The following is a 13,085-nucleotide window of genomic DNA, read 5'->3' as shown; positions in this document are numbered from 1 at the left end:
AGGTTTTAGTCCATGCCAACATAGACTATTGTTACAATATACAAAATGTTAAACCCTGAAATGATTAGAAGGCCCTTCATATGGAATATGTGGTCTAAGAATGGGATAGTGTACAAAGGTTTCCTGCTATAAAAAACACAACGTTGCAAATAACAACATTACAAGGTGAAAGAAATATAATGTATACTATATTTCCTTCCAATGCGAACATAATCACATAACAACATTGTAGGGTGAGAAAAATTTAGTCTGCGTTACATTTACTTCTAACAAAAACATATAAATATTTCCAATGACAACATTACACGACAAAAAAAATCTAGCACAAGCTAGATTTCCTTTTAGCTTAAACAAAAACATGTGTTAGATTTCGTTTTAGCGCAAACTCAAGCACATAGAAAGATTGTAGAGTGAGAAATCTAGCAAGCGCTAGATTTATGTCTACAACAAATACAAGCACGTTGCCAACAAAAACATTGTAGAGTATAAGAAATCTGGCTTTTTTTACATTTTACTCCAACACAAACACAAACACATTTTAATTTGAAAGAAATATAACACATGTTATATTTCCTTTGAGCACAAACACAAGAACATAACAACATTGTAGGACTAAATAAGTTTAAAGTGTGCTAGATTAACAAAATTGCAATTTAAAATAAAATCTATCATGTGTTAGATTTCCTTTTAGCGCAAACTCGAGCACATAGAAACATTGTAGAGTGAGAAATCTAGCAAGTGCTAGATTTATGTCTACCACAAATACAAGCACGTTGCCAACAACAACATTGTAGAGTATAAGAAATCTAGCTTGTGTTAAATTTTCTTCCAACACAAACACAAGCACATTTAAATTTGAAAGAAATCTAACACATGCTATATTTCCTTCTAGCACAAACACAAGAACATAACAACATTTTAGGACTAAATAAGTCTAATGTGTGCTAGATTAACAACATTGCAATGTAAAAGAAAATCTAACATGTGTTAGATTTCCTTTTAGCACAAACTCGAGCACATAGAAACATTGTAGAGTGAGAAATCTAACAAGTTGTGATGGATTTCTCACACTCATCTCCATATCCCTCCACTTGCTCCTCCCCATCTAGGAGATGCATATACATGTTTATAAACCACATCATGTAAATTGTCTCTCTCACTCATTTGAAATTCTGGGTCTTTGTAAGATTTCCCAAACTATTCAAATAGAACAAACTCTAACATTATGATCAAGAAAAAAATTCCCTCTCTATGCTCATTAAATATAGAGTTAAGATGGCTCTTGATGCAGGGTTAACCCTGCTTACACCAACAATATGCATAAACTATGCATAAACCTATTTGCCCCAGGAATTTTAACTCACAACCGAGTCAAATCTTCATTCATCAATGGTTAAGGCCCCCTTTCTTAATCTCTACGAAATAATTCATTACAATAGACCAGTTTAACCCTTTATTTATCCTTTCCTTTATATTGGGACTCATTCCCCTCATAAACCTTAGTTTACACCTTAAGCCTGCATATATATTCAAAACCACTTATAATTGGAATTACACATAAAATCCTTCTATCGGGGCTTTAATTCATTATAAACCCTTTAAAAGGGAAATACACATAAACATGTGTAAACATAGCTTTTTCCGCTTATTCCATAGCATTTGCACATTCTCCAATGTTTCCCCTTTATCGCTATCGCTAATCACTGCCTCTGCGGGTCGCATTAACACATGCCTCCTTCTGCCTCCGATATGAGATTAACATACCAGAATTCAAATCAATAAAACCTCGCCTATACTTAATTAGGTCTGCTCCTTCACACTTTACATTATCCATCGGCCAATACAACGCCATTTAATAACTCCGATGCAATCACTTTGCTGATCGCATCGGCCATCGCATATCGTACTTCTTTATGGCCAAGGTTATTCACTTCTGTGAAATAACATTGCGATTAAATCTGCATCGTTGATCCTCGTCTCAGATCAAACGGTCCTCCTTCCATCGCTTAATCGTAATCGTTAAAAGCTTCATGTCAGGTTCATTTCTCCTGTTGCTTTCCTCCGATGCGATATTTCATAACGCCATTTATGCGATTTAATCTTGGCTATTGATCATAAAGATCCAACGGTTCCTGTGTGCCAATACTTCACTTCTCCGCTCTTCTTCTTTACTTGGATTTTACGCTATTTCCTCAGTTTTCTGTGGTTTTGGTTTTTCTTCAGGGTTTGGCCTTTTACTCTTCCGCTGCTCAATCCACTTCTGAGTTTGACTTCTGTGTATTCTCCTCTAATCTCTTTCTCTACAGGGATTTCCTATAGAAGAATAAAGAAGAATGGACTCTCGTACCAGGGAAAATGGCCCTGGGACATCTCCATGCTTATGACATTTGACATTTGCCTTTTAGAGACTATAAGGTTTTAGTCCATGCCTACATAGGCTATTGTTACAATATAAAAAATGTTAAACCCTGAAATGATTAGAAGGCCCTTCATATGGAATATGTGGTCTAAGAATGGGATAGTGTACAAAGATTTTCCCCTATAAAAAACACAAGAATGTTGCAAATAACAACATTACAAGGTGAAATAAATATAATGCATACTATATTTCCTTCTAATGCGAACATAATCACATAACAACATTGTAGGGTGAGAAAAATTTAGTCTGTGTTACATTTACCTCTAACACATACATATAAATATTTCCAATGACAACATTACATGACAAAAAAAATCTAGTGCAAGCTAGATTTCCTTTTAGCCTAAACAAAAACATGTTAGCATTAACAACATTGAAATGTAAAAGAAAATCTAACATGTGTTAGATTTCCTTTTAGAGCAAACTCAAGCACATAGAAACATTTTAGAGTGAGAAATCTAGAAAGTGCTAGATTTATGTCTACCACAAATACAAGCACGTTGCCAACAACAACATTCTAGAGTATAAGAAATCTAGCTTGTATTAAATTTTAGTCCAACACAAACACAAGCACATTTAAATTTGAAAGAAATCTAACACATTCTATATTTCCTTCGAGCACAAACACAAGAACATAACAACATTGTAGGACTAAATAAGTCTAATGTGTGCTAGTTTAAAAACATTGCAATGTAAAAAGAAATCTAACATGGTTAGATTTCCTTTTAGTGCAAAGTCAAGCACATAGAAACAATGTAGATTGATAAATCTAGCAAGTGCTAGATTTATGTCTACGACAAACACAAGCACGTTGCCAACAACAACCTTGTAGAGTATAAGAAATCTAGCTTGTGTTACACTTTATTCCAACACAAACACAAGCACATTTTAATTTGAAAGAAATATAACACATGTTATATTTCCTTTGAGCACAAACACAAGAACATAACAACACTGTAGGACTAAATAAGTTTAAAGTATGCTAGATCAACAAAATTTCAATTTATAGTAAAATCTATCATGTGTTAGATTTCCTTTTAGCGCAAACTTGAGCACATATAAACATTGTAGAGTGAGAAATCTAGCAAGTGCTAGATTTATGTCCACCACAAATACAAGCACGTTGCCAACAATAACATTGTAGAGTATAAGAAATCTAGCTTGTGTTAAATTTTCTTCCAACACAAACACAAGCACATTTAAATTTGAAATAAATCTAACACATGCTATATTTCCTTCTAGCACAAACACAAGAACATAACAACATTTTAGGACTAAATAAGTCTAATGTGTGCTAGATTAACAACATTGCAATTTAAAAGAAAATCTAACATGTGTTAGATTTCCTTTTAGTGCAAACTCAAGCACACAGAAACATTGTAGAGTGAGAAATTTTACAAGTTGTGATGGATTTCTCACACTCATTTCCATACTCATCTCCATATACCTCCACTTGCTCCTCCCCATCTAGGAGATACATATACATGTTTATAAACCACATCAAGTAAATTATCTCTCTCACTAGTGTGAAATCCTAGGTCTTTGTAAGATTTCCCAAACTATTCAAATAGAACAAACTCTAACATTATGATCAAGAAAAAAATTCCTTCTCTATGCTCACTAAATCTAGATTTAAGATGGATCTTGATGTAGGGTTAACCCTGCTTACACCCACAGTATGCATAAACTTTGCATAAGCCTATTTGCCCCAGGGAATTTTAACTCACAACCTAGTCAAATCTTCATTCATCAATGGTTAAGGCCCCCTTTCTTAATCTCTGCGGAATAATTCATTAAAATAGCCCAGTTTAACCCTTTCTTTATCCTTTCCTTTATATTGGGACTCATTCCCCTCATAAACCTTAGTTTACACCTTAAGCCCGCATATATATTCAAACCCACTTATAATTGGACTTACACATAAAATCCTCCTATCAACGCTTTAATTCATTATAAACCCTTTAAAAGGGAAATACACATAAACATGTGTAAACATACCTTTTTCCGCTTATTCCATAGCCTTTGCACATTCTCCAATGTTTCCCCTTTATCGCTATCGCTAATCGCTGCCTCTGTGGGTCACATTAACACATGCCTCCTTCCACCTCCGATATGCGATTAACATATCCGACTTCAAATCAATAAAACCCCACCTATACTTAATCGGGTCTGCTCCTTCGCACTTTACATTATCCATCGGCTGATACAACAACCCTTTAATAACTGCGATGCGATCACTTTGTTGATTGCATCGGCCATCACATATCGCACTTCTTTATGGCCAAGGTTATTCAATTCTGTGAAATAACATTGCGATTGCACCATTGATCCTCGTCTTAGATCTAATGGTCCTCCTTCCATCGCTTAGTCGCAATCAATAAAAGCTTGAGGCCGGGTTCATTTCTCCTGTTGCTTTCCTCCGATGTAATATTTCATAACTCCATTTATGCGATTTAATCTTGACCGTTCATCATAAAGCTCCAACGGTTCCTGTGCACCAATACTTCACTTCTTCGCTCTTCTTCTTTACTTGGATTTTACGCCATTTCCTCAGTTTTCCGTGGTTTTGGTTTTTCTTCAGGGTTTCAGCCTTTCGCTCTTCCACTGCTCAATCCACTTCCGATTTTGACTTTTGCTTATTCTTCTCTAATCTCTGTCTCTACAAATATTTACCTTGTCTTCTAATGGATTCAAAGATCCATAGTGATCCTCTGTCACGCTCTCCTCTTCTCCTCTTCTGTGTATTCGCCTCGACTCTACCTACATATATTTATACTGAATTCAAATTCAGTCATCACTCATCATTCAACACTCGAAATACACATTCGAACTCAGAATCGAGTTGTTTGTATTAATAACCAAATATTTACATAAAAGACTCTCTTTGGCCTGATCTTCAATATAAGTGACCTCAGTTTACACTATGCCTGTAGGCTTAAAACCACACTCTAGCTATCTATCTAGATTTTCTAACTTCTTACTTTCTAACTCCTATCTATGCCTTTTAGGCTTACATTTATACCAGATAGGTTTTGTTGAACCAATTCTGGTTCAGATACTTAATCTACTGAACTGACTCCTAATTAAACTCTAAGTCCACTTTTAACTCCAGTTAATCCCTAAGAACTCTCTTTGGTTCCTCGAATCACGAAACCAATAAGAGTTACAATTGACTTCTAACTCTCTCAATCTCCACTAATCACTCATGTTCTCCTACATTCAAGAGCATTTACAAATATCTCACAATATCTAATTAATTCCTATTCTAGTTACTCAAAAGCTTAAATAATTACATTAATTCATACTTAGGAGACCAACTTCCATGAAAACACAAGACCCCCTATGTCTACTAAAATACAATGATTTTCCTTGAGCTGAATGCTCCTGCATCAGATCTAGAGGAAAAGCTTGCACCTTGAGAAATTTGATCCCTTTGTAGGCTATATAAATCTAGAGTTAAGATGAATATAAAATGGTTTAATTATTGATAATTATAATTCTGATTTTATTTTATTTTATATTTATGTAATTTGACTAAATTAACAAGTTTAAATAACATTGCATAACCTTAGAACATCTCATTCACTTTGGGCTAAAGTCTCCCATGTAATCATTCATGTTGGACTAAAGTCTCTCCATGCAATTTTTTAAATCTGTAGATATTTATTTTTATTTTAATCAATAATATTTAATATAAAGTAGAAAACATTAACTTGGAAAATCCCATAATTATTATAAATATCAAGTGAATTACAATGAAATTTGAACCATTTAAAATTATAATTTTATATTTTTATTTTAGAAAAATTTCAAACCATAAAATTGATAATATTTTTTTTTATTAATTATCAACATACCAAATTCTTTATTATTATTAAAATTTGTAGATATTTATTTTCATTTTAATCGATAATATTTAATATATAATAGAAAGTATAAATTTGGAAAGGGCTACCCATATTTTAAATATTAAGTGCATTATAATGTAATTTGAATGATTTAAATTTATGATTTTATATTTTAATTTAAAAATAAAATAAAATTAAAACATATAATTAATTAAATTTATGATTTCACATTTCTAATTAAAAAAAATTCAAAACATAGAATTGATTGAAAACATATATATATTTTTTAAAATTATATGTAATCTTATTCTCAACTATAATAAGCAATATAAATTGATTATTTTGATAAGTCTACAATTAGGGAAAATGGTTACAATTCACATTTTTCTATCTCCACTTGCTCCTCCCCATCTAGGATATGCATATACATGCTTATAACCACATCAAGTAAATTGTCTCTCTCACTCGTGTGAAATTGTGGGTCTTTGTAAGATTTCCCAAACTTTGCAAATAGAACAAACTCTAAAATTATATCAAGAAAAAAATTCCCTATCTATGCTCACTAAATCTACAGTTAAGATGGATCTAGAGAAAAAGCTTGCACCTTGAGAAATTTGATCCCTTTGTAGGCTATCTAAATCTAGAGTTAAGATGGATATAAAATGGTTTAATTATTAATAATTATAATTATAATTCTTATTTTATTTTATTTTTTATTTATGTAATTTGACTAAATTAACACGTTTAAATAACCTTCCATAACCTTACAACATCTCATTCACTTTCGGCTAAAGTCTCCTATGCAATCATTCATGTTGGACTAAAGTCTCTCCATGCAGTTATTTAAATTTGTAGATATTTATTTTTATTTTAATCAATAATATTTAATATAACATAGAAAACATAAACTTGGAAAAGTCCATAAATATTATAAATTTCAAGTGAATTACAATGAAATTTGAACCATTTAAAATTATATATATATATATATATATATATATATATTTTTTTTTTTTTATAGAAAAAATTTCAAACCATAAAATTGATAATAAAAAAAAGGTTATTAAATATATGGTTATTTTATTTAATTTTATAAATATTATATACAATAATACATGAAAAATGTAATATAATTTCAAAAATTGTAATTTATAACTTTAAAATTAATAATAAAAAAATATTAACATACCAAATTATTTATTATTATTAAAATTTGTAGATATTTATTCTGATTTTAATGGATAATGTTTAATATTTAATGGAAAGTATAAATTTGGACAGGGCTATCTATATTATAAATATTAAATACATTATAATGTAATTTGAACCATTTAAATTTATGCTTTTATATTTTTAATTAAAAAAAATTAAAACATATATATCATTAAATTTATGATTTTACATTTCTAATTAAAAAATATTCAAAACATAAAATTGATTGAAAACAAATTTTAGGGATACCCAAAGAGCATCCAGTAGCTAAAATTCTTTATGCCAACACTATGGAACTAGAGGGAATGGATTCAATGGATATCAAGACCTTGCGTTGTGTTTTGCTAAGTGGAAGAGGGTTGTCCTTTTTTGAATGTTGAATGTTATGCTTAATTGTTATAAACCATAATAAGCACCAAAAATATTGCTTGAGAAGCAACAGAGGAGTTGAATCCAAGAGAGGAAGAGGAAAGGGAGTCCTTCAGAAGGTAAGATAGGTTACTTAATGTCTAACAAATGACCAAAATTACATCAACGAGACTTCTCAGTACATAAGTGGCAGTACAAAGTGGGATTTCAAAGGCCGCTCCTATAAAAGCAAGAACCAATCCTACTAAAAAATATCTAAGCATGACTATCATAATGCTGAGAAGAATAAATACAAAGATTTGCAGCCAAGTAAAAGAGAATCCTCAATGCATCGAATTCCCACTGTTAAACACAGGTTATTCCTCTAAAGCCGAAACGTAAGCTATCCTACCATCTCAGGCTCTGGATAGAAAGCTAGGTAAAAGAGATGGATTTGGTGTGGGATAAGTCTATCTATAAGGAAAAGAGGGTCCTCTGCATGGAGTTGGTAGAAGGGAGTTACCTAAAAATATAGAATGAGTTATCTAGAAACCCCATACGAAAACATCACATATATTCTCTTATCAAAGGATGGGCTTCCTCTCATAACCCAATATATCATTGTTGTCCTGTATCCCTTGTAGAGGTTCTACCTTTTGACCACGCTATATTAAAGGCTCTTTCACCTACCCTATTGATCATATGTTCCAAGTACAAACTCAAAATACTATATGGAAGAGACATGATCCTAATGCATGGGAGATATAACATATACTCTGTCTTGGAAAGTTTCTTTCCCTTTCATTCTTACATTCTTCTTCATGCGGAAATAACACATGCCTCCATAGCTACCATTCCATATAACCAACCCAAGAAGCCATTGATCTTGAAAGATGTATGAGTCTGTGCGAAGCTAGAGGTGTTGTGGTAGAAATGGAAGGAAAGCATTGTGTTTAATCTTTGAAGACAGAGTTGTAGACTAAGAAACATGAAATCTCATTACCCAGTTGTTTAAATCAATGTTCACTGCAAATGAGTTATGGTATCTTTGAAATCACATTATCCACTTGCTGATTCATCACTGTAATGAGCTGAGGTATAAGAATTTAAAGGATTCCCAAATAACAGCTAGTAACTAAAATTATTTATGCCAACGCTATGGAACTAGAGCAGATGGATTCAATGGAGATCATTACCTTGCAAGATAATTACAAGAAAACATTACAAGAAAACATTGTTGGTGTCTGGTTGTGGATATATATTTTAGTATTTTGGGTTGGTATGAATGAGAAATAAATCCAACAACCATCCTTCGTCCATGTGGTCTCATAACCCAGTTTGGGGGTGGCATTTACAACAGATGTCTATTTTTGGGAAATTGATCACTCATTTGTCACTAATTAGATAGATATATTCATGGCAAATATGAGGGATTATCATCATTCTCATTCTAGTTCTCTCTCTTTTGTAACTTTCCTAAATAATTCCATTGACATGTTGAATTTTTATAGATACAACCAGTATTCATCATTGAATTAAACCACAAATATGGGGGCATGCCTTGAATACCCCTAACTTGTAGACCTTGTCAATATCTTTCCAATGGTCCAAACAGAAAATGCCCCCCATCAGTGTTTGTAAATGCATTTTCCCTTTCCTGCATTTGTGTATCATAGTAATTTGTCATGCATATCGTGTGATATTTTTTTTGAAACTCTGTTATGAGGTTATCGTGGTGATAAGTTGAATGATTAAAAGAAATAGTCATCGTGAATGGAGGAAATCCTAGTTAGCTATTCAAACAATACATACTAGAGCCCCTTCATAGATCAACAATCTTCCTAAGCTTCCAGATTCTTGATGATATGTATGAAGCCTCTACGAGCATTTTCATCCTTGTGAGATCTCTCAATTATGAGAAAAATATAGTCTACTTTCAACCATTTACTCATGCAAGAAAAGGAGGAAGACAACAAATCTATAAACATTAGCAACTCTTTATCAGTTTTTGGTTATTGAAGAACTATGCCACATTAGACTATATGATTACCTGTACAACAATAAAAAATGCTATAAAAAATCATGCATTTTCAATGCAACTATAAAAAATAATACTCAAACTGATGATCCATATCAGTATATGTCAAACAAAAACTAAATTCAGACAGCTTCAGTCCACTCCTAAAAAAAATATTATTGTAGACAAACGAATTTGCATGGAAGACATAACATAATATACTCTGTCTTGGAGAGTTTATTTCCCCGTCATTCTTACATTCTTTCTCATGTGGAAAGAACACATGCCTCCATAGCTGCCATTCCATATAACCAACCCAAGAAGCCATTGATCTTGAAAGATGTGTGAGTTAGTGCGAAGCTAGAGGTGTTCTGGTAGAAATGGAAGGAAAGCATTATGTTTAATCTTTGAAGACAAAGTTGTAGAGTAAGAAACATGAAATCTCATTACCCAGTTGTTTAAATCAATGTTCACTGCAAATGAGCTAAGGTATATTTGAAATCACATTATCCACTTGGTGATTCATCACTGTAATGAGCTGAGGTATACGAATTTAAGGGATTCCCAAATAGCAGCCAGTAACTAAATTTTTTTACGCCAACGCTATGGAACTAGAGGGGATGGATTCAATGGAGATCATTACCTTGCGAGATAATTACAAGAAAACAATACAAGAAAACATTGTTGGTGTCTGGTTGTGGATATATTTTTTAGTATTGTGGGTTGGTATGTATGAGAAATAAATCCAACATCCATCCTTCATCCCTGTGGTCTCATAACCCAGTTTGGGGGTGGAATTTATAGCATATGCCTACTGTTGGGAAATTGATCACTCATGTGTCACTAATTAGATAGATATATTCATGGAAAATATGAGGGATTATAACCATTCTCATGCTAGTTCTCTCTCTTTTGTAAGTTCGTTAAATAATTCTGTTGACATGTTTATTTTTTATAGCTACATCCAATATTCATCATTGAATTAAACCACAAATGTGGGAGCATGCCTTGAATACCCCTAACTTGTAGACCTTGTCAATATCTTTCCAGTGGTCCAAACAGAAAACACCCCCCATCAGTGTTTGTAAATGCATTTTACCTTTCCTACATTAGTGTATCATAGTCATTTGTCATGCATATCCTGTCAATTTTTTTTTTTGAAACTCTGTTATGAGGTTATTGTGGTGATAAGCTGAAAGATTAAAAGAAATAGTCATCGTGAATGGAGGAAATCCTAGTTATATTTTCAAACAATACATACTAGAGCCCCTTTGTAGATCAACAATCTTCCAAAGCTTCCAGATTCTTGATGATATGTATGAAGCCTCTACGAGCACTTGCATCCTTGTGAGATCTCTCAATTGTGAGAAAAATACGGTCGACTTTCAACCATTTACTCATGCAGGAAAAGGAGGAAGACAATAAATCTATAAACATTTGCAACTCTTTATCAGTTTTTGGTTATAGAAGAACAATGCCACATTAGACTATATGATTACTTGTACAACATTAAAAAATACTATAAAAAATTAAGAATTTCAAATAAGGAATTTAAGAATTTATTAATTATTCTCTATCTCTATTTTTCTAGTAATATATACTTGTCTCATATAAAACCTCAAGAAATACGCTTGGTAACACCCTTGAAACAATATTTACTCTCATTTATCAAATATTTTGTATTACAAAGAAATAATAAATCTAGTTAACAATGAGTAAAATCCATCAAAAGTGTTGCCTAAAGTCATAGTTATTTGATCTATTACAGATAATGAAACTATTTGTGAAATTAAAGATTTCAATATGTGACATAGTAATCAAGATCATTTATGGGAATTCTTACCTATAACTATTCATGTGATACATAACTTTGGTTCCATTACAAGAGATATTGAATAATCAGGCCATGTTCATTTTAGCAATGATATAAACAATAAGATGGGATCCTAGTATCTTCTTTACAAATTATCATTTTGGATAGTCTAATAAAAGGTGTTTTATTTGACCTTTGGTATTATTTAAGTTTATATTGTAACTTCTCTCCTATACATATTTATTTGCTTCTTGTCAAGCACATGGTAGCCCTTTGCCCACATGTCACCACTATAAAATGGCCTATCAACTTCCATGGTAGCTTACCTAGTCAATTAATTTGGCTATTATATCCACTATCGACCACTTGGGAAATATCACATTAGTTTAAAACTTGCTTACTCGGTCTAACATATAGACGAGCTTGTATATTGAAGCCCTAATGTCTCAATACCCGATATCTTGAAAGGCCAATGGTCGGGCTATCAAGCCACCGGGCCCTTGGAAGAGGCTAAAGAGTGTCATTGATACTAATTAGCTGATATATTAACATCCAAAAGCCCAACATCCACGTCATCACTATATGGTTACCACCTAGACTTCAGCTTGGTTCCAAGTCAACCTTCCATTGCCATGTCAACATGCCACATCACTTGACACATTGATATGCCATGTCATCTAGACCCACATTGGTGCCACATCATAATGAGATGTTAGCATGTCAAATCAACTGCCAGACAATTGACATGTGGTATCCCCGGGTCCACATCCACTCACCACATCATTACTCTATCGATATCCAGGTTTCTTGTTGGTGGCTAGTGTCCTACTTACTAATGTCTACTACCCAATATTATGACATTTTTATAGGTCGATGTATCAACAACTAATACATTGCATTAGTGTTGGTTGACCTTGAGGTGTCCTTAATACAGTTAGCTGGAAATTTGACCTCTCGATGGACTATAGTCCCCAACCATCAAGTGAGAGTCCTTGAACCCTCTATCTCCATGAGCTACTGGATAATGTAGGATGATATGCTAATATCAAGGACATGTTTGACATGGAATCTAGGTTAGTTGGGGCTTTTTGCACAATTAGGTGATGGGGAGCACTATTTTCCATCATTATAAACCATAGGTGTATAGATGTTGTATGGGTGTTAATGTGAGGATAATTTTGCCCCACAAGGATGGCTTTGTTTGGGGCCTTGGACATCATCTAAGGAGAAAAACCATTATCATCCTAGGGCCTACGAGTTTTTTTTGTTGGGTTAGTAATAATACAGACTATGTACATGGTACAAAACCACCTCCCAGTGCCTCTAAGGTGAATGGTTGGCCTAGTGGTGCTCATCACCAATATCAAGGTTTCTTGTTGGTGGCTAGTGTCCTACTTACTAATGTCTACTACCCAATACTGTGACATT

The sequence above is a fragment of the Pinus tabuliformis genome, chromosome 7, assembly GCF_031772625.1.
Source record: "Pinus tabuliformis cultivar Carrire ecotype Pingquan chromosome 7, CPIR1, whole genome shotgun sequence".
NCBI lineage: Eukaryota > Viridiplantae > Streptophyta > Pinopsida > Pinales > Pinaceae > Pinus > Pinus tabuliformis.
The sequence above is the reverse complement of the archived record's forward strand: the minus strand, read 5'-3'. Positions refer to the sequence as shown.